We start from the raw sequence: 26,448 nt of genomic DNA, 5'->3' as shown, positions 1-26,448 counted from the left end.
TATAATAAAGAATTTACTTGATAAATAAAGATATCTATAAAAACAAATATACTTTACATTTGTATGGTATTAAAAAAATTAAAATTTATATAATTTAAAAAAAAATTATAAAAATATAAATAATTGACCATCACTTCTATATTATATTGGAGACTTTTATGATTCATGATTTAAGAAAAAATCTTTCATTGTTATCTTAAAATCGCCCTGTTTAAAACCCGTATTGAAATTCATTAATTTTGTCTTTAAATTCAAGACTCAAAATTATTATATTTATAATATATTACTTTTCTCCTTTCTACCTAAGTTTAGGTAATATTTTTTCGGTTTTCTACGTAATAATATTAATGGAGCCTATGATTTACTATTGTTCATCTTTAATGCCAATTACTTAGATTGTAAGGTTGTTTTTTATTATTAATAAAATGGATGGAAGCAAAGGGTTATGATGACATGAAGTATTGAATTAATATGAATTTTATATAAGATAATATGTTTAAGTAATATAGTTTTTATTTTTATTTATTTTGTAAATAATAATGTACATAAAATAAATTTTTTATATTATGTTATAGGTAGTTGTCATTTTTATATTATGTTATAGGTAATAGACAATTCAAACATCAAAATTTGATGATATTAATATAGGTTTATGTTAATTATGAATACAATAAGTATTGAGAGGGATCAAATCTTTTAAATTCCAAATTATTTTAAATTTACAATTTTCGTGAAACTTTACTAAATTTTAAACAAAAAGACCAAGAACTTATCCAAAATGTAAACTAATAAAACTTTGAAATGTTTTAACCCTAAAAATATTTTTTTACAGTTTCTTCATTTATTTTATACACAAATTTTATTTTAGCCCTATATAATAAATAATGTAACACACTCCTCTCACATCTACTCAAGTAACCGCGTAACCAAGGTAAACATGTGATGAGAAGTTACTATGATATGATTTGGCTCCCTATGTGTTAGTTAAGGAAGTGGAATCTACGAAAACACACCATACATACCTTCCACATCAGCAACAAAACTCTAGGAGCCATCCCAACCACTCAAGTAACCAGCCCTTGGGTCCCACTGAGTTTTTAGACCATTAAACCCCCAGATGCTCCCTTGATATGGACAAGCATGGATCCAAGAGGCTCCAGGCGTTCCCACAGCATGGGCATTCATGTGTCTGGGGAATTTTCTCCTCAAACATGTGCCTCCGAATCTAGGATTGGTGCCACTTTTCAGGCCCAGAGCCCAGGTCACTGTCCATAACTCAATGGGAGGTTCGTAAATCAATTATCACAACAGAACAATGATGCATTTTCAAAAACATTGATAAGGTATAAACTAGACCCCTACTAGCCATGATAAGCATTTCATTAAACGCATCACAAATATGAAAGCTACAGGTCTTAATAGAAGAACTGAGAATAGGGATCTCATACTTATCTGAGAATCATTAAGAAGCATTGATGTCTCAACACATTAACTGCAATTTCATCTATTAGGCCATAGATACATTGTTCATTCATTTACAAGTAAAAACACAATGAGAGCCATACATATCCACTGCCATAATACATGTTCATAACCAGCATAATAACAACATAAATACCAAGGAAACCACAACCATATAATCCAAATATAAACCAATACAATACTCATGAAATAACAAAGTGAAATAACCTCATATTAATGATGTAAAGGCCAACCAGGTTCGAGACTTCCATGAACCACCCAAGCATAGACATGGTTGACCCAAATCTCTCTTCAGCCAGTCACCTCCATGCCATATTCCAATCATAAATTTGGTATCTCATAAAACACAACAATCAAAACCATTAAGGGCTTCAAGAGGCCAAACCACCTCAACCCAACAAACAATGATTCCTCCTCATGGTCGAACATCAAAAACCATCACCAAATTGGTCTCAACCCAAGCCTTCTAGGGCTCCAAAGTGTTTGTTCCATCCAAGGCTCCAGGACTAGTAACTCAAGCCACAACTGTCTCCGAGCTCGAGAGTGTTTGTCCAACCAAGGCTCAAGGACTAGTGACTCAACCCACCAAGGGCTAAGAACATTTGTCCAACCAAGGCTCTAGGACTAGTAACTCAACCCACACTGTTATAGTGCTCCAAATAATTTGTCCAACCAGGGCTTCCAAGAACTAGTAACTCAACCCAAGCTATGAGAACCAACTAGAAAAACAAAGAAATGAACCCACAACACCATGGTTATCCAGGAAATGGCAAGGGTAGGCAAATCCACTGTCAATCCAAGAAATGCTCCATGCCAATGAGAAATCATGACCAATAAACCACATGCATATGCCATGCATACCAAAACTAATGAGGAAACATACATGCAACTCGGTACCTGCAATAAAAATTCGTTGTAGTTGTTGATCTCGATGTCCTTTTGCATTTTCCTGCTCTTCCTTTTACTTCTTGCTCCAAAACTCCAGGTATGCCACACTCTCCGAGAGTGCTCCAAGAAAAATCTAAGTGTCCAAGAGTAAGAGAGAGAGCTCCAAAATTGAACTGACAAAAGTCTACACTAACCAAGTCTGTCCACTGATCCTGAAGCCTTTTTTATCAATGAGGCCTATATTTTCCTCATTCTCCATTACTTTCCTTCATTTTCCTCCTCACATGCAACTTGTGACCTTTCACCTTCATTTTCTCCTAATTTCCTTTAGTTTCATAAATAAATGTGCCAAAAATGTCATTTTTCCTTTCCAAAGCCTTTGCCAAATTCCTTTAGCTATAATAAACCGTTAAACACCCACACTAAGATGTTTTTCCCACCATTCAACTTGGAATAAGTGTCTCATAACCATGATAACTATTACAAATACATAGTTAAAATTAAAATATTATATTTAAGGTATACATTGAAATATTTTATTATTTTATTTATTATATACACAAATTTTATTTTTAAGAAGATATAATAAATACTTAATTGAAATTAAGATATTATATTTAATTTAACCATTAAAATATTATATATATATATAAAGTTAATATACAATTATCTTATTTAAAGTGAAAATAAAATATTTTTATCAATTCTCATTCATAACACGTTATAATATCAACAATATTACTAATGTTTTATTAAAACTAAAATATATAATTTAAAGATAATTTTATCTTTATTAAAAAATACAAACATAAAAAACATGTATCAAATTAAAATTAAACATATTATCAACATCATAATTAGTTTTCATATATATATATGTACCCAAAAAAAATGGCGAGAGGCTTTCATGCCTCACTCAAAGAAATTGACTTATAATTCACATATATTGGAAACCTCACGCAAACATATTTTGAATTATTATTCACCTATAATGAGTACATTTTTGAAAGATAATTCCAATAATATAATATAATATTTATTAAATTGGAAATTCAAAAATTTTGGAAAAGTTGCTTTAAAAAAATTAATTAAATACTTCAATAAATAATAAAGCTATTAACTATATTAGAACCCCATATTGACTAAATTTTATCGGAGAGTGAATAGATCACATTACATATTCTATTGAAAGGACATTCCTTTCAATGTCTAATTTTTTATATTAATATATAAATGCTTCGATACTGATAAAATTATGTTTTTCCATAAAATGGGAGAAAGCATTCTCAATTCATCCAAAAAATGACTTGGACGCAATTTGGTGGTTCTTTTACACTTTATACACCCACTACCCTAACGCTATGATGAGGCACGAAATTGGTCATTATGGTAATGCTATAAAGTTCTTAAAATAATATTCCATAGATCTAATCACCGCTTGCGAACTTTCATACGAGGAGTCCATTGAAGAGAAAAAACAAAAAACCGGCACAGCTTATCCATATCAATGTCGAAGAAAAAACAAAGAATTTGTCATGTAGTCTGGTGACCTGTTCCCAACGATAACAATCTTTTACCATTTGGCATGGTTTTCAAATATCGTCCACGTGCAAAACTCTATAGCGGCCTTATTTTTTATTTGATAATGGGTTGATCCGCAAAGTGTGCAATAATCGGTAGAGTTGTCTACCGAGGCGGAGGAGGAATTGTCCAGATGGTCAAAATTTGTTAGAATCTGGGTAAAAAAAATTTCAAAAAATCTTGTAGTCACAGTGTTTGAATCATATTTTTGATGGTGGAAATGGATTCAGCACCATCAAAAATGTCTCAGACACCTAAAAATTTGAAGTTTAACAACTATAACTTAAATTTACAAAAATCCTTGCCAGATTTTCTCTAAATATGACCAGAATTTCCATAACTTTCCGGGCAATTCCTCCGGCTACATGGTGACCAAATGCCTTTAAAAAATAATTTTAAGTACAATGGTGATGGTTTGCTATTTAAAATGTGTTTTCATTGTATAAATAAATGAGGGCGATTGTTTGTTATTTAAAATGGGTTTTGAAAGTATTAATAAATGAAGTTTTTTGGGCATATTAGAATGCTATAAAATTTAGAATTTAATTATGTGATTTAATTTTTTATTTATTAAAATGTATTTTGAATGTATAAATAAATAAAGTTTTTTTGGAATATTAAAATTGTATAAAGTTTAGAATTTAATTATGTGATTTAAATTATTGGTAAGATTTTTTTTTAGTATTGGATTTTTTTTTAACAAAGCTATTAGAATTGTATAAAGATGATGTGTGATTATTAGAAGTTTTAGAAATTTTGGTTGGAATTCATTTAAACAATTTTTTGTTACATTGTAATCTTTTATTATTTGAAGTGTGTTTTTATTGTATATGTAGATTTGACGACTCTTAAACAATTTTTGGTTACATTGTAATATTTTGTTATCTAAAGTGTGTTTTTGACTGTATATGTAGATTTGACAACTCAAATAACCTTTGAAACACTGAAAAATTGTAAAAAGTTCATAACTATAATTTAGATTTACAAAAATAAAAAATCTATGCTAGATTTTATCAAAATCTTACCCAAATTTCTATGATTTTCAAAACAGAAAAAACAGTTTAGTTAACTACTCCATTTGATACACCACTGCTTTTGAAAAAACATAAAGAAAATTGTGTTGCACATAACGAAAGGTTAGTCTTATTTGCTATGCTATAGACTTATAGATACGCCTACACAGTGTATGCCCACCCCTAAATAATGTACTTGTTTTGATTCAACTATAAGCATAAACTCCCCGAAAACAAGGGTCGCCATAGCAAAATAAGAAATAAGAAATAGGTACATAATAATTAAGTGAATGAGAAAGGCGCCCACACAAACTTACAACTCTACCGTACTGATATAGATGGGCACTTATCGTGGTGATAACCGGTTTTCTTTCGGCGTATCATGACATCGTTGAAACTGTTGCTTTGTCCCGATGGTAAAAACCAATGTTATCGTTGAAGGTGCTCCTTCGTCCCCATGCTAAAACCAATGTTGTGTTTACACCAAGTATAAGAACGGTAATACGAAAAATTAATCAATATATGGAATCAGAATGCACAGAAACTCGTCCAAATCCTTTATCTTGCGTTTCTGTTCTCATGGTTATGACGAGTATGCATCGTGATATAGGTAACACCTCCGTAAAACGTTCATTAGTTGATCGAACGTTGATAGAGTCCCTTTAATTATCTTTCTTCTAGGTCCATTGCCCCTGTTTGAATATAGATTCGCGCATACTCGAGTAGTTTATTAACGGAAAAGAAAAGTGGAACTCATTGGCCAAGCATAGGCCCACCCCTGCATTTATCGACTCAAAAGATCTGTCCAACCGGAATCTTAGAATGTGGGAATATCTCTTTACCAATTATTCACAAGGAACAACGGTATGCTTCCTCATTTAAAATAAGAACTTAGGTCATTCGAAATAAAATTTTCCATGTATATGCATATTTTGAATATATTTTATAATTAAATATTTATAAAAGAGGGTATATTGATTCATTGAAGTTGCCGAGGCTTAGGGTTTTCATAGATTGTGGGGGTCTAGTCTCCCCTCCACGGTTTCATAAGGTTTTTGAGGTGGATTTACTTCTCTCTCGTCCTCTACTATTATGGCAATTGAGTCAGTGATTTCACTAAGGCCTTGGGAGAAATTTTGGTCAATTACTCAAAAAACCCACTTACTAGTGCTGCTATTTCTCTCTAATGACCCCTCATCGTCACTCATTTTGGATAAAATATTGGGGATCAACCCTAATATCTATCTAATATCACTGCATGGGCATGCAGTTCTCATAATGTGACTCCAACTCACCAGCCTAATATTATGGTCATTACATGAACACTACAACATTAGTCATTTATAACTCGACCCACTAGCCTAATGATATGGATACTTCCGTAGACACCCCAACCCCAATATCCACATACATACATTTACAATATAGGGGTTAAGAAGGGGTATTATAGTACCTAGTGAGAATGACAAATGGGAGGTGGATTTAGCCGTTTTCGGTGGTTAAGTGGCCCTATTCTGAGTGACACATGGCGGTGTCATGGCATGAGAAGTGGCAGAATGTCAACATGGCAGCTACATGGCAAAGATGATGTGGCAAGAAGACCACGTGGCTGATTTGGTAGATGACATGGTAGTGACATAGCATCCCCTCCGACAATCTTAGTGTTTGCACGAGAGTAAGGGTTTACCAAAGGCTTCCTATCTATTTATTTTTTGGCCAAAATGGCAGTAAACAAGGCAAATTGCCCCAAGATAGTGAAAGGCCCAACTTCTGGGCTACTTGACCATTTGTAGTAGTTCTAGATGCACAAGTTTGAAAGAATTCTAGAAATGAGATAAAAGGAACACATGTGTAGCTATTCAATCCGAGTATGGAGTATGCTATAAAATGTGTAAGCTTGATATGTTGTTTTGAATTATGAGTTGTGAATAAGTAGAACAGAGTATGGCCTCCAAGAGAACAAAGTATATAAGTGCATAATATAGGAGCAATGTATAAGTATTGTAGATAAGATGGAGCTAAAGATACAAAGAAATGATTGATATGCAGAAGTAGAGGAGAACTTGGGACAGACAAATTGAATAAAAAAATCAAGAGAGTTGTAAAAACAAGAATACTATGGATATGGATTTGAAAATGTTATGAAAAACAAATCTAACAGGAAACTCAGGTTAGTGTCTGCATTTCTCAGGGGACTGATGTCTCCTTCTGGTTAGTGTTAATAAAACATTTCATGGGTTTGGTTCTAGTGAATCAATGTAATAATAGGTCGATGTCTATAATATCATTCAATAATACAATTTTTTTTTTCTTAATATACATCTAGTGAATCTTCATGTCGCTGATATGATTGATATAATGTATGCATTGAAGTGTTTTTATTGGTTAAGATTCCCATTAAATTGATCATCCTCCTCTTTCAATATAATTGTATTTGAAAAAATTGGGATCAGAGCAAGGTTCCTTCATAAATAGCATAACAACTAGAAGGAATATCTTTCAAGTATAATGGCCAATAAAAGTAAGAGTAATAAGATTTAATCCCAAAATAAGATAAATCATATCAATGTCTGTGATTGTACGAACAATATATTAGATGAAGAAGTGGAATCGACCGTAAGAGGACTTATTAAAGACAAAGGTGATGCCAAAGAAGACATTTTCTTACTAATCATGGATGTAGACGCCAATTAGAAAGAGAAATAAGATGTAGTCTAATCTATCTTCTATTTCAATTGTGAGTATGAAGGTCACTTTACTTGTAGATGTCAATAAACCTTCAGTCACAGAGATCTTGGCATAAGCATTGAGGCATCTATCAAACCGTCTGAAGCATAGAAGCTCATATATTATAATGAGAATGATGTGAAATGAGCGATGAAGCGTTAAGACCACTAGTTATAGGGAGATTGACATAACAAACTAGGAATTTATCAGACTACATAAAGCACAGAAGCTTGTCTATCAAAATGAGCATGATGAGTGATGAGAAATGGAGTGGAAAGGCTACTAGTCATAACACCTTGTCATAGGGAACCTAGTGCGAAGAACCTAGGTGTCTATTGGATTATTGATGAAGAATTTATATGCGCACAACATAGTGACAAACTGCAAGTGGTGACCAACAACCGTTGGAGGAAAAGGTGGCACCTCCACATATATGCCAGTTGGTATTGATGTGGACACCAAGTGGTAGGTACACATGGAAGCTAGTGAACAAGTAATGTGTTACGTGGATTTAACCTTTTTGGGTAACCAAGTAGCCCTTTATTGATTGACACATGGTAGTGTTGTGGAATGAGAGGCGACAGAAAGTCACCATGGCGGATTATGTGGGAGTGACATGGTAGAGATGATGTGGAAAGAACACCATGTTTCTTGCGTGACTTCCTTTGTAGATGACATGGAAGTGATATGGTAGCCCATGTGGAAATGTTGGTATTTGCACCATAGTAAGGGTTTAGAGAAGGTTTCCTATGTATTTAGTTTTTGGCCAAAATACTGATAAACAAGGAAAATTTCCCCAGAATGGTGAAAGGCCCGAATTCTAGGCCATTTAGCCATCTAGTCATCCAAGGGTGTGTGAAAAGTTAATTAATGAAGAACTGGATCTAGATTTGAGTGTAATCAATGTAACAAGTCAAAGTTCCATTAAGACATGATTTCAGCCTAGTTGCAAGTTATCTGAATTATTGGGCATCTGGGGATCTACATTTACAACAATGTTGACTAGTGCTAAGAGCTAAATTTCTAGATATAATTGAAAAGCACCATTATAAGGACATGGTCTTATTGTTTGGCCATGTGGTCACAAAACTTAAAAAATAATATTAAATCTCTTGAACCTAGAATTAGTAATCTAGTTATGTAAAGAGTCTGAGTGTCCAACAAACATTACAACCAAGTGGATATGGATCTATATATATATATATATTAAAATTTCTGAAAATCATGATTACATTAAAAGGGCAACGTAGATAAGTTCCCAAGGAGCCTAGTAAATATAAAAATTAATCAGATTCCTCTAGACCAAATTTCCATTAATATAAATAAAATAGTTATCATCCTCCATGAAGTGTCATCCTTGCCAGGTTCCATTGATGTAGTAAAGCATACTTAAATAAAAAAAGTTGGAATTGTTGTTGTGGTGATTATGGCATCAATACTAGGGTAGTATTACAATACAAAAATTGAATATATATTCGATTTAGCTGTGAAAATAACGAGAGAGAGAAAGAAAAGTAAAAAGGATTTGTGTGTGATTGAAAGAAAAAGGATCTCGAGAAACAAATTCAATGGAGGACATATGATCCTCAAAAAAGGTTAGAGTTTTAGTATAGAAATACATGAAAATCCATCCAATCTAAAGTAAAATTGTCTATATTAGTTCTTGTATGCAAAAGTACAAAAGTCTACTAGAAATTAAATCCAAGGAAGACATGTGTAGTTGTTCAATATGAGTATGGAATATGTTGTGGAATTTATAAGCATGATATGTTGTTTTAAATTCTAAGTTGTAAATAAGTATAACATAGTATGGCATCCAAGATAGCATAATATATAAGTGCATAATAAGGGAGCAACATATAAGGATTGTAGATAAGACAAAGATGAAGATACATAGAAGGGACTGATATGCAGAAGTGGAGCATAACTTGACAAGAGACAAATTGAAATAAAATCAAGAAATATGTATAAATAAGAACACCCGTGTGTATGATTTTTAAAATGTTATGAAAAAGGGACCTAATGAGAAGCTCGGGTTTTTTCCTACATTTCTTAGGGGTATGATGTTTCCTTCTGGTTGGTGCTAGTCAAATATTTTCAGGGGGTTGGTTCCTCCTTTTGGTTGGTGCCAGTAAAACATTTCAAGGGGTTAGAGCCAATAAATCGATGTGATAGTAGGTTGGTGCTTCTACGATCATTCAATAATAAAATAAGTTTTTTTCTTTTTAAATATACATTTGGTGAATTTTCATGTTGCTGATATAACAATGCTAAAGTGTTTTAATTGGTTAAGATTCCCATTATACTGATTCAACCCCCCTAATATAATTATATTTCCAACATGTCATTTCTTAAGGCCTATATTCACTACGTACTAAGATTATACACATGCATCAACAATGATCATAGGTTTGAAAAGTATCACTTCCTCATAGAAATGACTATGTAGAACCCCATATACTTGAGGAGTGTGTTTGGGTTCTTAGGATAGATGCCCAATGTCAATAACATGTTCTTGAATTTAGTGGTTTATTGTTGCACATTCTACCCTTTCCTTTGCTTGAAGTAATGCAAACAAATTCATTGGTCCTCTACATGCCTAATAGAGTATAACCAGGAGTTGATGAGTATTTTAAAGGCTCTCGCTTACTAATGGATCATCCTCTAGCCCTCTAGTTTCATCTAGTAAAATGGATTTTTTTCCTCTTTATTTGTATTTTGGACACTAATATACACTTATAAATATTGCAACCAACGATTAAAATTGATAGTATCATTCTCACCTTGATCATACTTGATGTCCATTTTAACTTCCTTTTGAAATATATGTTTTGAAGTAGTGATGGCATTAGAACTTGATTACTCGTTATTGGGTTATTGTTTCAACTTCCTCTATAGGTCCTCACATTTTTGGAAAATGTTCCTACAAGTAGGGTTAGAATTCATAATAGAGTGGAAAAAGAGAAAGTTCACAACAATCCTAGAATAATATGTAGATGTTTATCATTATAAATGATTGAATGGTAACAAAGACTTACTTGGAATACTATTGGTTGGAGAATATGCAATTTCAACATTCTTCTAAGTCAAAATCCTTATTCCATAACCTTGTTCATAGTCTTACACAAAAGAAAGAATATAAATCAAGTGAAGGAAATCTAAGTGAAAAATCCTAATTACTCTAATCACTTCGATCCAAACAAGCAAATGAAACTAATTCAATATAATTGAGTAAATAAGGAAATGATATAACAAGTAGAAATTGGAGCAAGAATGATGTGAGTTCTCTAATATTATTTAAAATATAATAATAAGAGTTTATGTCACCTACTACCACATGGAACCACCTTCTAGATCCCTCTAGCCTTAGCTACTGAAGCTTAAGATCAATTATATCCACATAAGGAGATGAAAGTTAAAGAAACTCTTTTTTATGAAAGAATATTAAGGGACATGGTTATGAAATAGAGTTTTTTTATGAGAACTGGAAAATTAAAAACTTAGGAAGAATTTATAGACTTGTAGAAATGAGTTCACTAGCATAAGGATACTTCAATTTTCTCCCCCTTCCCCCTCCACCACGGTCTTGATTAAATACTCTTAAAAATTTGTGTAAGTCATTGAGAATGGGTTATACGAGATGAATCTTCAATAAAACCTATGAACTATTCCTCAAAATATAATTCTATGTCCACATTTAAATTGTTTAGTGAAAAATGGAGATATAAATGTGTTTTTTGAGGGAAATAATTGTATGTATGTGCTATGCTTGAAGAGGAGTAACATATGTAATCAAGATCGAAATTATATAATTATATTTATTTTTTCATCCATCTCAATAATTTTAGATGGAAAAAGTGGATGAATCGGCTCACAAAACCATTTGTACTAGTGGGACCTAATTTGGCAAAACGAAGTATGAAACTTTTCGGGAGTGTTTTGAGGCATAAAACGACATTTTTTGGGGGTAAAAATTTTATCCATTGGCACAACACAATTTTTTTTCTTGTTCTACACATAGATAAATTTCAAACGATGCAAGAACCATGTCAATCAGAGTTCGTATGTGAAAGTTATGTCACTCAGAAGTTGACCTTCCTATTTTCACCACCATAGTTTGAGAGGATGTGCGTTGGCCCCCATTATTCATGAAAAATAGACTAGCCATATGATGATGACGTAGAATACTCTACAATAGTATATCTTGTAATTTTGGCTCAAAGTTGAGGTAGTCAAACCTAACCACTAGTAAGCTATCGAGTTGTGTTATAACTAGGCTACTATGAGGAAAATGGATTTTATTCTTTCCCGTGCATTTGTTCCATAGCTGAGCAGAAATAGCCAAGAGGGATAAGAGGTAGAGCACACAAGGAGGATTTGTGCAATGTAGCAACCCACGGGCCTTAGGCCATACTTCATTGTACTCTTACCCATATTTCTATTCATAGAAAGAGAGTGGAGTGACCTCACCTTCTAGTTGGGGTTTTCTCTCGAAAGGGTTTCCCAAAGCATATATGGTGTCAAATTTGTGTGCAATCTTTTATATTTTTTTCTCTATTTTTTGCATAATTTTTATTTGCACACATGTCCTATTACAAGTAAATCTATAGATCCAGAAATCTAAATAAACTGTAATACTATAGAATTTCATATTTTAAATATTGTTTTATCAAATTTGTTGTGACAGATTGTCTAGCCACATATCCACTACAGTTTACAGATCAACACATTTTATTTTTATAGAAGTTGTGTATATGAACTCAAAACTTATTTTCATGGAGTTATAAGAAGGAGGCATGTTTGCAAAATTAAGAAATGATGAAGTCAAGACATACTGTGTGCAAATGTGGTACATTATGCTATAACACTCACTATTTTGTAATTTCTCATCCAATCCAACTTCTAAGCTAGAGCCATTGAACTTGCCAAAATGTTCACACTTTCTTATAAGAGGTACCATGAGAAGGGCCATGTTACAAAAGATATGAGTCCCTTTCTCTTCTAAACATAGAAATATCTCCTTTCCTAGTTGCTAAGGGTTGTTACTTATGGAATCATCTATTATGGCTAGTGTTCTATAATTTCCTTCTTGATATAATTCCTAGATGCTACATCTTTGCAAAAATATACAAAGAAAATTCCTCTAATACCAATATGATCCATAAGATGCCATGGATATTCCATTTGGATTAGTTTGTCACAACATATCTTCACAAATGATTTCCTTTGTTCGTGGAGTAATTATTACCATCTTAGTGCTTGAATTGATGAAATAACTAAAATTAAAATGGAATAAAAAGAAAACGATAACATCACCCAAAAAAATAAGCATAGGATGTATCTAAATAAACCCAACATGAGAGAAAATATAACTAGATGATGAGGCCTTTGCTTTGCTCTTTTTTCTTCAATACAAGGAAAGGGACACTAACTATGAATATTCTTATAACAATGTGGCCTAAAATGGCTACTATAGAATAATATTCCTCCTTTGTTATGCTCTCAAATCCCACCCCTATATATTTCACTCAACTATTGAACAAATACAATGCTCTAAGAATGGGACACCCTATTTCCCTAGTGGTTTGGTATTAAACAAAACTTGATAGCCAAACCCTTAATTATTTATAACAATTTGGACCTTCTAGATTCTTTGAAACTCCACATGTTTCTAGCCTCACATGTGTGATTAATGGGGTTGATGTAGTGTCCACTTGGTATCATAGTGGTAACGAAGGTAGGCAAACTTGTGGGAGACATAACCTTTTCATATGAGATTTGATTGAGATGATTTTTTCATAGTTGGAAACAACATGATGTGTAGAATAACTTTGATATGATAGCATCTATCTTAACAAATTTCTAACCCAACAATTGTCATTCGATTTAAAATGCTATGGAAGCTTTTGTATCCCATTTTTCCAATTAGATCCACCAGTGAAATGGGATTTGCAAGCTAGTTCCTCCATTTTTTCTACCTAGGAGGTACCAAGATAGATGAAAACTTATATAATAATCCATTATGGATCAATTATCTATATAATATATGGAAATACTTTTTAGAAAGAAATTTGGTAGTTTATAAAGACCATGGCATTAGCCTTGATGGCTAACTAATATAAATTTGGCATCATGGAAGAAATACTAGATTTTATGAGTCATAATAGCCTACACCTCTACGAATATGTGATTTGATACTAGTGGGATTGACTATCCTAATGTTATCTAAAAGAAGTTGAAGATCATGTTTGATAACATTAAAGAACATGAGGCATGGAGATTGATGAGTTGAACTCTTTGTATCATCTCTTATTTGAAGGAATTGAAGATTACATAACTCACATAAAGGAACCTCAGTTGAAATTGGGTGAACAAAAAAAAAAAATTCTTGAAAAAACATGGTAAACTCGTGTAGTTGATCTACATGAATCGAAAGCCACCCTTTGATGTATTAAGTTTTTTGTTTTGTGTCAACTAGACATCCAAAAATGATATTGGCAAAGATTATTCTTTGGATTCCTTTGGGGATCTACTAAATAGGGCACAGGAAAAAATGCTTAATGAAGAGAGACTTGAATTTAAGAAAGAAGCACATTCATTAAAGAGAAAGGTTCAACATAGTTTAGAGAAAGAGGTCAACGATGCACTTAAGAGAGAACCTATGATCATATTAACCAAAATGTTAATAAGAAGCATGGTGATCTAAATTGTACTAAAAAAGGCAGGATAGATTCTAAAAATAGAAAATTGGGAACAATTCTCAAAACAACCTTATAAGGTTATAAAGGGGTAAACTTGAGGATTAAACCTAAGATATTCTTAAATTAATAGAATTGCTAAATAGGCGTTTAACTTTATTATTTAGACAATCAAGTAGAAATTTTTCCCATATAAATACTAATCCTTTAATTATATATTTGTGTACCTTTTAATATATACTTTAAACATTTTGTCAAAGCACAATAGTTAGAGTGGTAACTAGCTAGTTTAAATCTCCCTCCACATCAAAAAATTGAGATATCTTGATATTGAAGTGAATAGTGGCAACCATTATTATTCAATGCATATTTTAGCTAGTTTAAATTTCCCTCCACCTCAGAGAATTGAGATATCTTGATATTGAAGTGAATAGTCGCAAACATTATTAAATTTAAATTATCAATTAAAATATAAATCTAATTTAATATTTAAATTGAATCTTAATTTAATAAATGTTATATAAATTATTTATTAATTAGAAAGTGAAACCGTAATCTTAAATTAAAATAAATTATAAATATAAAATCATATCATTAATTCAAAGTTTAATATATAATTCTTTATAAAATATAAGATTATCTTTCAGCACCTACAGCCCATAGCCAAGAAATTCAAGTTGCTGAAGGAAGGTCAGACCCAAATTTTGGCTTTCAAGATATGAGATTGTTTACCATCACATATCAGCAACATCATGTCAAGGTAAAAATCTGTATCCAAGGCCAGATATTTTTCATGACTGCATTATTAGATTCTGGTGCAGATATTAATATTCTTAATGTCAGAAATGTTCCGGAAAAATATTGGGTCTCTGCTGAAAGAGAAGTTGTAGGCCTAGGAAATAAGAAACTCAAATATGAAATTCCTAGAGCTTCACTATGTTTTGATACCCACTGTGTATACATGAAATTTGCCATAGCAGATATCCCTGTTGATTGTATATTAGGGAATGTCTTTTTAGCTGCAGTAGAACCTCATGGGTCAGCCAGGTTGAAAGGAAGTAAAGCTGGTTATTTTATTTCTGTACCCACATCTAAAGGTAGAAGAAAAAGAATTGAGCTTCCTTATGTTTCAACACCAAGAGTTTCTACAATGGTTCAAGCCATGCAGAAATTAGACAAAGCAGAATCTTTGCTATTAGATCTTAAAGATCTAAAAAGCACATTGAGAGTAGAAGAACAGCTGAAACTACCTCAAATTAAAAGAAAAATCCAAGAACTGAAAGAAAAGATAGAAGAAAAATGTTGTTCAGAAGAACCAAATGCTTTTTGGCACAAAAAGCAACATACCATTAAGTTGCCCTATAAAGAAGGATATGCAGGAAAGCCCTGTAAAAGCAGAGCAATCCCTATGAGCCAAGAATACAGAAAATTATGCCAAAAAGAAATCCAGCAATTGCTCAACAGAGGATTGATCAGAGAATCCACTAGCCCCTGGAATTGCTATGGATTCTATGTAAACAAAAGAGCTGAACAAATTAGAGGTATCCCTAGACTTGTGATAAATATCTGGCCTTGGATACAGATTTTTACCTTGACATGATGTTGCTGATATGTGATGGTAAACAATCTCATATCTTGAAAGCCAAAATTTGGGTCTGACCTTCCTTCAGCAACTTGAATTTCTTGGCTATGGGCTGTTGTGTTCCAGGATTCTTCTTCTTTTTCTTCTTGAATGTCCTTGCCTTTCTTAATTTCTGCAATTTGAGCTTTGATTGCAGAAATCTCTGCTTTGAGTTGGTGAATTTCACCACTCACTTCTCCCAAAGTCAGGGATCTTACTTTCCCTGGTTTCTGGTGATGCATTTGGAAAGACTTAGTGTTCCTTTCATAGGATGCATCGACAAACAAAGGTCTCTTACCTGATTCTTTTGAGGCTTTTGATTTAAGCTGATCTGTGAATGCTTCTATCAGGCGGTTCTTCATGGGTCCTTCTTCCATTGTCCTAATATGTGATAAAATCTTCATTTCTGCCTCTTCTTCAGCAGATGCCATTAGGACTTTTTCTTTAGGAAGCTTTGTTCTTTCTTCTTCTTCTTCGCTGGAACTGTTCAAAAATTCAGAGTCATCTTCATAAAATATATGACACGCACATTCTTCTGAATTATAGCAAGAACATTCAGATGATTCAGAATCAGTATATTGGCCCATATTAACTTGAAATTCTTCTTCTGAAGTGCTAAAAGAATCAAGAGACGATTCCTCTAATTGGTGCTGTTGAGCTGAGTCTTTGATAATAAGATTTGGGCACCTTTCTGTAGCATGGGTCTTTGATTTACATCTCAGACAAAAGCTTGGGCCTGAATGCTCTTTCTTAACCTGTTTAGCCTTTTGAGCATAAACAGCTGTCTTTTTTCCCTTATTAAGCTTTGATTCTTCGCCTTGGGGACATCTTGAAGCTGTATGTCCAGTCTGGCCACACAACCAGCAAGTAATTTTGTTCCATTTTTCTTGCTTGGATGTATGCAGGTGGATGTCAGAAGGAGTATAATAATGGGTTTTTGGGATATATTTGTAGTGGCCCTTCTTTTTATGGCTTTTATCCCTTGTAGAATACTTCCTTTTATTTTTTGGATAATCCCTTCGATTTTTGTAGAAAGTCTCTTTGAATTCTCTTTTGGCCCTCTTCCTAGACTTTCTCTTTTTGACCAATGGGTCATCTATTGTCAGTCCATATTTGCTGCAAATGGACTTTCTATCTGGCAGTCTGGACAGTTTTTCCAAAGACTTATTTACCTTCGAGCTGGTACAAAGACTTACCAGTGTCTTTGTAATAAGGGAATAAATTTCTCCCCATGTATAAGACTCAAAAGGTAACTGAAAAATTTCTTGCAATCTAATATAGTCAACAAATCTAGAGGGTAGAGCAGCTAGATATACCTGCTTCCAGAGCAAGTTTTTGGAATCTTTTACCTCATAGATTCGCTGCATCCAATCTCTATGGAAATCATCAAATTGAGACATATTATGACATTTGAGGTTCATCAAAATGACCTCATGTTTGTTGGCAATTTCTGTCTCACAGCCACACCAATGTTCTAGAATCATTGATGTTAGCGCACCAATCATATTGCTTATTACAGTACCATCAGGATTATGAATAACATCTCCTTTTTCATCCTTGAGCACTTCTGCTTCCATGGTCTCAATAAGTTTAGGAGAAGATTCAGTTTCCCACCATCTGAGAAGAGTACCTGTAAAACATTGGATGATGGTTCTGCAAGCATCTACCTCTGATTTTCCTCTAAGACACATGAGTTTATATTCAGTATACATTAAATCAATCATCTGGCGAATTTGGCCAATGCTCATGTTGTCTATGTTCCATTCTCTGTGGGAATCAGGGAAGAAAGTATGTGCTTCAGGCAATTTTCCCTTCCCTTCAATGTCAGGAGCAGAATATCTGGAAAATCTATGTTCAAGAGGCTCATAGATTGGGAGGATTTGTGTTTCCTGAGATTTTTGTTCTTCTGTTTCTGGTTCCCTGAATAAGGAAGCAATACTGATGTGTTCAGACTCATCAGTCTTTGAGATAGTTTCTTTGGGGAACAGCAGAGGGAATTTCTGTACATTCCTTATTGGATTCTCAATCTTTATATTTCTTTTTACCAGGAAAGAATTTGGAACTGGCTTTTCAACTTTTGTGACCTGCATCCTTTCAAATTTCTCATTTAAGCCAGTAAGGAGTGTCTTAGTTACATCAATATGTCCAACTAAGTTTTCTCCTATTTCTTCAATCTTATTCAATGATTCCTTGGTGTAAGAACAAGTCATGCTGGAATCAAATTGTAAATTATTCAAACAAGAATTTACACAATTGAGAGAAGACTGTACAATATCTACTTGCTTCTTTACATCTTCTGCTTTAGCCATACTCATTTCTAGACCCTTTAGAGCAGTATTGGTCCAATTTAACTGTTCACTAGCCTTTTGAATTCTACCATCAATTCCTAAGGCATTATCATCTTTTTGAACCAGGGGGATGGCTTTGGCTGCATTTGTTTTTTCTCCCAAGATGATTCCTTTATATGGGGGAAAAGTAGTAGGGGTTTCAACTGTGGATCCATCAATTGCAGTCCATCCATGCTTATCAGTCATACTGCTAGAAATAGCACCAGTTAAAACATTTATAGGAGCAATTTTATCTTTCCATGAGTAGAAGGATATCCAAACACTATTTACTTCCATATAGTGTTTCCAGTCTGTTGCTAACTTTCTTTTCTGATCTGGGGTATATCCTTGGTCAAATTCATCTGCTTGAGGATTTGTATACAAATCCCAATTCAACATTTCTTTCATCCATTTAGAACTGATTTGTGATTTTAAGCATCCATCCATAAGTGCAAAAAACTTATGCATTTCCATGACTGCAGGCTTTTTACAGTCAGAAGGAATCTGTTTGAATCTGCATTCTGGAATCAGTTCTGATTGTTCAAGTTTCCCCAACCCATACCTTGGCTTTGCTGGTCTCATTAAGCAAATCATCTGAGTAAGCCTAGGGTCTTCTTCTTCTATTGAATGGATCATGAGAACATGATCTGAATCGGGCTCAGGCTCATGTGGGAAAGGAATATCAGAACATTTAGGATTCGGGCATGAGCTGATAGAAGTGGATGGAGCATTCTGAAATAAAATGAGTATGCCATTCTGTTATTGAGTACCTCTGTGCATTTAAAAGTCTGCTGTGGTAGAAGTTTTCTCTGTGCTTTCATCCCAAGTTCGCAGGAAGTTCGCGAAAAGATCGAAGGGACACCAAGGCCATTTGAAGACGTGGACGCGTTGTTGAGGTCGTGAGAGTGTGAAAGATCCAAGTAGGTTCACCACTGGTTCATCAGGAGTTGGCTACCAGAGAAATACGAAGAGACACAGAGAAAGAGCAAGCTCTTGACAGGAGCCCCTGCTTGAAATTGGTATCAGAGCCAGTAACGTCTGGTTCTAAAGGTTGGTACTCAGATCCATATTGTTTTAAAGTAAGAATGGAGCCATTCAGAAAGTCTGTTTCTTATCGAGATCTTGAAGAAGATGATTCCCATTCAGAAGAAAATCCTCTTAAAGAAATGTTTGAAAATAGTTCAAGTAGAACCTTAAACTCTGCAGAACTTACTTATGAGGAATTTCAGCCTTCTGCAAGATGGGCTTTACCAGATATAACACCCTCTGAAGTCTATAGTGATTTAGCTCCTTTCCATCTAATTGCTGCATCTAGAATTAGCATTAAAGAGTCTGTTAGTCAAGTCCAGGAGAACTCTGAGAGTATTCAGACAATACCACTGCTAAATCCGCAGGCCTTACAAGCAGAAGCAAAAAGGTTAAAGACAAATTATCTACATCTTGGTTGCATTCGAGTTGGCATCAATCCTTTGGTCCATAAAGGATTAAAAACATTTGTGCTTGCTACTGTTAGAGACCTAACGCACAACAGATATACAGATTCAATAATCGGTGGAATTGTAGCCCCTTTGTCTGATGGCCCTGTATACTTTGATTGTTTCCCAAACTTTTCCATATATGTGTTTGATGAAACCATTAAAGATATCTTACAGCTGCAAATCCATACTACGGGTTTTGATATGAAGAGAAAGAGGAACAATATAGCCATCCAGACCAAAGCCTGTTTCAGACATACCAACACTTTATGGCCAGCAATCCGTCATACTCCCAGTCGAGATTCCAAATCAAGTGTGGTAGTCAAAACTGACACAAAGAACCAAAAGATTGAACATCTATTGATAAAATGGGAAGATCTGCAATTCCCTGAACATTGGGTTGTAAATTACTCCAGGCCACAAATTCCCCGAAATATCACTTCTGCCAACATAACTGAAAATGCTTCCAATGCAGTCATATCCTTTCCTCGCAGGTCAACTATTGATCGGAGAAGAATAGACGCTGCTTGTAAAACATCCAAATACTACAGAGATCCTTCCACTGTCGATACCGCCTGTTCATCATCATCCTTTTCTTCTTGTAAACACCCACAGCTTTTCGAATTAGCTCAGCTTGTTAATTTTTCTTCTCTAGAAGTAAAATGTCCAGAATGTACAAATGTCGTAAATCTGCTTGTAAGGCCTGCGGATTTAGCAGTGGTATTGTCTGAATACTCTCAGAGTTCTCCTGGACTTGACTAACAGACTCTTTAATGCTAATTCTAGATGCAGCAATTAGATGGAAAGGAGCTAAATCACTATAGACTTCAGAGGGTGTTATATCTGGTAAAGCCCATCTTGCAGAAGGCTGAAATTCCTCATAAGTAAGTTCTGCAGAGTTTAAGGTTCTACTTGAACTATTTTCAAACATTTCTTTAAGAGGATTTTCTTCTGAATGGGAATCATCTTCTTCAAGATCTCGATAAGAAACAGACTTTCTGAATGGCTCCATTCTTACTTTAAAACAATATGGATCTGAGTACCAACCTTTAGAACCAGACGTTACTGGCTCTAATACCAATTTCAAGCAGGGGCTCCTGTCAAGAGCTTGCTCTTTCTCTGTGTCTCTTCGTATTTCTCTGGTAGCCAACTCCTGATGAACCAGTGGTGAACCTACTTGGATCTTTCACACTCTCACGACCTCAACAACGCGTCCACGTCTTCAAATGGCCTTGGTGTCCCTTCGATCTTTTCGCGAACTTCCTGCGAACTTGGGATGAAAGCACAGAGAAAACTTCTACCACAGCAGACTTTTAAATGCACAGAGGTACTCAATAACAGAATGGCATACTCATTTTATTTCAGAATGCTCCATCCACTTCTATCAGCTCATGCCCGAATCCTAAATGTTCTGATATTCCTTTCCCACATGAGCCTGAGCCCGATTCAGATCATGTTCTCATGATCCATTCAATAGAAGAAGAAGACCCTAGGCTTACTCAGATGATTTGCTTAATGAGACCAGCAAAGCCAAGGTATGGGTTGGGGAAACTTGAACAATCAGAACTGATTCCAGAATGCAGATTCAAACAGATTCCTTCTGACTGTAAAAAGCCTGCAGTCATGGAAATGCATAAGTTTTTTGCACTTATGGATGGATGCTTAAAATCACAAATCAGTTCTAAATGGATGAAAGAAATGTTGAATTGGGATTTGTATACAAATCCTCAAGCAGATGAATTTGACCAAGGATATACCCCAGATCAGAAAAGAAAGTTAGCAACAGACTGGAAACACTATATGGAAGTAAATAGTGTTTGGATATCCTTCTACTCATGGAAAGATAAAATTGCTCCTATAAATGTTTTAACTGGTGCTATTTCTAGCAGTATGACTGATAAGCATGGATGGACTGCAATTGATGGATCCACAGTTGAAACCCCTACTACTTTTCCCCCATATAAAGGAATCATCTTGGGAGAAAAAACAAATGCAGCCAAAGCCATCCCCCTGGTTCAAAAAGATGATAATGCCTTAGGAATTGATGGTAGAATTCAAAAGGCTAGTGAACAGTTAAATTGGACCAATACTGCTCTAAAGGGTCTAGAAATGAGTATGGCTAAAGCAGAAGATGTAAAGAAGCAAGTAGATATTGTACAGTCTTCTCTCAATTGTGTAAATTCTTGTTTGAATAATTTACAATTTGATTCCAGCATGACTTGTTCTTACACCAAGGAATCATTGAATAAGATTGAAGAAATAGGAGAAAACTTAGTTGGACATATTGATGTAACTAAGACACTCCTTACTGGCTTAAATGAGAAATTTGAAAGGATGCAGGTCACAAAAGTTGAAAAGCCAGTTCCAAATTCTTTCCTGGTAAAAAGAAATATAAAGATTGAGAATCCAATAAGGAATGTACAGAAATTCCCTCTGCTGTTCCCCAAAGAAACTATCTCAAAGACTGATGAGTCTGAACACATCAGTATTGCTTCCTTATTCAGGGAACCAGAAACAGAAGAACAAAAATCTCAGGAAACACAAATCCTCCCAATCTATGAGCCTCTTGAACATAGATTTTCCAGATATTCTGCTCCTGACATTGAAGGGAAGGGAAAATTGCCTGAAGCACATACTTTCTTCCCTGATTCCCACAGAGAATGGAACATAGACAACATGAGCATTGGCCAAATTCGCCAGATGATTGATTTAATGTATACTGAATATAAACTCATGTGTCTTAGAGGAAAATCAGAGGTAGATGCTTGCAGAACCATCATCCAATGTTTTACAGGTACTCTTCTCAGATGGTGGGAAACTGAATCTTCTCCTAAACTTATTGAGACCATGGAAGCAGAAGTGCTCAAGGATGAAAAAGGAGATGTTATTCATAATCCTGATGGTACTGTAATAAGCAATATGATTGGTGCGCTAACATCAATGATTCTAGAACATTGGTGTGGCTGTGAGACAGAAATTGCCAACAAACATGAGGTCATTTTGATGAACCTCAAATGTCATAAGATGTCTCAATTTGATGATTTCCATAGAGATTGGATGCAGCGAATCTATGAGGTAAAAGATTCCAAAAACTTGCTCTGGAAGCAGGTATATCTAGCTGCTCTACCCTCTAGATTTGTTGACTATATTAGATTGCAAGAAATTTTTCAGTTACCTTTTGAGTCTTATACATGGGGAGAAATTTATTCCCTTATTACAAAGACACTGGTAAGTCTTTGTACCAGCTCGAAGGTAAATAAGTCTTTGGAAAAACTGTCCAGACTGCCAGATAGAAAGTCCATTTGCAGCAAATATGGACTGACAATAGATGACCCATTGGTCAAAAAGAGAAAGTCTAGGAAGAGGGCCAAAAGAGAATTCAAAGAGACTTTCTACAAAAATCGAAGGGATTATCCAAAAAATAAAAGGAAGTATTCTACAAGGGATAAAAGCCATAAAAAGAAGGGCCACTACAAATATATCCCAAAAACCCATTATTATACTCCTTCTGACATCCACCTGCATACATCCAAGCAAGAAAAATGGAACAAAATTACTTGCTGGTTGTGTGGCCAGACTGGACATACAGCTTCAAGATGTCCCCAAGGCGAAGAATCAAAGCTTAATAAGGGAAAAAAGACAGTTGTTTATGCTCAAAAGGCTAAACAGGTTAAGAAAGAGCATTCAGGCCCAAGCTTTTGTCTGAGATGTAAATCAAAGACCCATGCTACAGAAAGGTGCCCAAATCTTATTATCAAAGACTCAGCTCAACAGCACCAATTAGAGGAATCGTCTCTTGATTCTTTTAGCACTTCAGAAGAAGAATTTCAAGTTAATATGGGCCAGTATACTGATTCTGAATCATCTGAATGTTCTTGCTATAATTCAGAAGAATGTGCATGTCATATATTTTATGAAGATGACTCTGAATTTTTGAACAGTTCCAGCGAAGAAGAAGAAGAAAGAACAAAGCTTCCTAAAGAAAAAGTCCTAATGGCATCTGCTGAAGAAGAGGCAGAAATGAAGATTTTATCACATATTAGGACAATGGAAGAAGGACCCATGAAGAACCGCCTGATAGAAGCATTCACAGATCAGCTTAAATCAAAAGCCTCAAAAGAATCAGGTAAGAGACCTTTGTTTGTCGATGCATCCTATGAAAGGAACACTAAGTCTTTCCAAATGCATCACCAGAAACCAGGGAAAGTAAGATCCCTGACTTTGGGAGAAGTGAGTGGTGAAATTCACCAACTCAAAGCAGAGATTTCTGCAATCAAAGCTCAAATTGCAGAAATTAAGAAAGGCAAGGACATTCAAGAAGAAAAAGAAGAAGAATCCTGGAACACAACAGCCCATAGCCAAGAAATTCAAGTTGCTGAAGGAAGGTCAGACCCAAATTTTGGCTTTCAAGATATGAGATTGTTTACCATCACATATCAGCAACATCATGTCAAGGTAAAAATCTGTATCCAAGGCCAGATATTTTTCATGACTGCATTATTAGATTCTGGTGCAGATATTAATATTCTTAATGTCAGAAATGTTCCGGCAAAATATTGGGTCTCTGCTGAAAGAGAAGTTGTAGGCCTAGGAAATAAGAAACTCAAATATGAAATTCCTAGAGCTTCACTATGTTTTGATACCCACTGTGTATACATGAAATTTGCCATAGCAGATATCCCTGTTGATTGTATATTAGGGAATGTCTTTTTAGCTGCAGTAGAACCTCATGGGTCAGCCAGGTTGAAAGGAAGTAAAGCTGGTTATTTTATTTCTGTACCCACATCTAAAGGTAGAAGAAAAAGAATTGAGCTTCCTTATGTTTCAACCCCAAGAGTTTCTACAATGGTTCAAGCCATGCAGAAATTAGACAAAGCAGAATCTTTGCTATTAGATCTTAAAGATCTAAAAAGCACATTGAGAGTAGAAGAACAGCTGAAACTACCTCAAATTAAAAGAAAAATCCAAGAACTGAAAGAAAAGATAGAAGAAAAATGTTGTTCAGAAGAACCAAATGCTTTTTGGCACAAAAAGCAACATACCATTAAGTTGCCCTATAAAGAAGGATATGCAGGAAAGCCCTGTAAAAGCAGAGCAATCCCTATGAGCCAAGAATACAGAAAACTATGCCAAAAAGAAATCCAGCAATTGCTCAACAGAGGATTGATCAGAGATGATACTTATCCCATTCCACATAAAGGAGATTTGATCAGGAGAATTGCAGGAGCCAAAATATTTTCAAAATTTGATTTAAAAGCAGGATTTTGGCAAGTTGCCATTGATGAGGGAGATAAGTTCAAAACTGCTTTTAGTATTCCTGCAGGGCACTATGAATGGAATGTCATGCCTTTTGGTCTTAAAAATGCTCCTTCAAAGTTTCAAAAGGTCATGGATGATATTTTCAAGCCATATTTTGATTGGCTACTTGTATATATTGATGATGTTTTAATTTTTTCCAAAAATATTGATGATCACTTCAAACATGTAAATATTTTCATGAAGTTGGTCAAGAAAAATGGGCTTGTGCTTAGCAAAAAGAAAATAGAAGTATTTCAGACTTCTATAAAGTTCTTAGGCCACCAGATTTCCAATGGACAAATCTCTCTGCAACAACATGCCATTGACTTTGCAGACAAATTTCCAGATGTCTTAAAAGACAAGACACAACTGCAAAGGTTCCTTGGCTGCCTAAATTATGTAAGCAGCTTTTATCAAGACTGTGCCAGTGACAGAAAAGTTCTCAATAAGCGGCTTGGCAAAAATCCCCCTCAATGGTCAGACGCCCATACCAGAGCAGTGCAAGAAATCAAAGCAAAGGTAAAGTCTTTGCCTATACTGTATATAGCAGATGATGAGGCATTCAAGATAGTTGAATCTGACGCCAGTGACATAGGCTGGGGTGGGATTCTAAAACAAAAGGTTGACAAGGAAGAACAAGTGGTACAGTTTGCCTCAGGAGTATGGAATCCAGCAGAACAGAATTACTCTGTTATTGAAAGAGAAGTGAAAGCTGCATGGAATTGCATCAGCAAGTTTGCAGTATATCTAATAAACAAACACTTTCTTCTCAGAACAGATGCGTCAGCAATGAAGAAAGTCCTATCCAAGGACATCAAGAAACCAGAAGAAGCAAAGTTTGCCAGATGGCAGGCGCTCTTTGCAAATTTTGATTTTTCCATTGAGCACATCAAAGGAGAGGAAAATTGTCTTCCTGACTTTCTCAGCAGGGAATACCTTGAACAAAACACAGCACATATCATGATGATTATTACTGAGTGGGACCAGCACCAAAAACAAGAAGTCTTGAGAACCATTCCAGATAATCAAGACTGGGATACATACAGGGACAACTGGAGACCCACATGGCAATTAAGGAACACAAAAGTCCTTGATGCCAACTTGCAGCCTCACACTGATCTACAACACTATGTACCTGAAAGAAAGGTGTACCCAAAGGGCAGAAAATGGATCCATGATATGATGTATGACAAAGCAAAAGCAGATGCTAGAACAGCAAGAAGGGCCCTGGAAACAAATTTTCATGACATTGGAGGTATCTGGCACCATGGAGGTCGTGACACAAGAATCTATGAAAGCTATTATTGCATCTACCGAACCAGAGACTTGTGGATCAAC

This window comes from Pinus tabuliformis, chromosome 8 (assembly GCF_031772625.1).
Source record: "Pinus tabuliformis cultivar Carrire ecotype Pingquan chromosome 8, CPIR1, whole genome shotgun sequence".
NCBI lineage: Eukaryota > Viridiplantae > Streptophyta > Pinopsida > Pinales > Pinaceae > Pinus > Pinus tabuliformis.
This window is presented reverse-complemented; position numbering follows the sequence as displayed.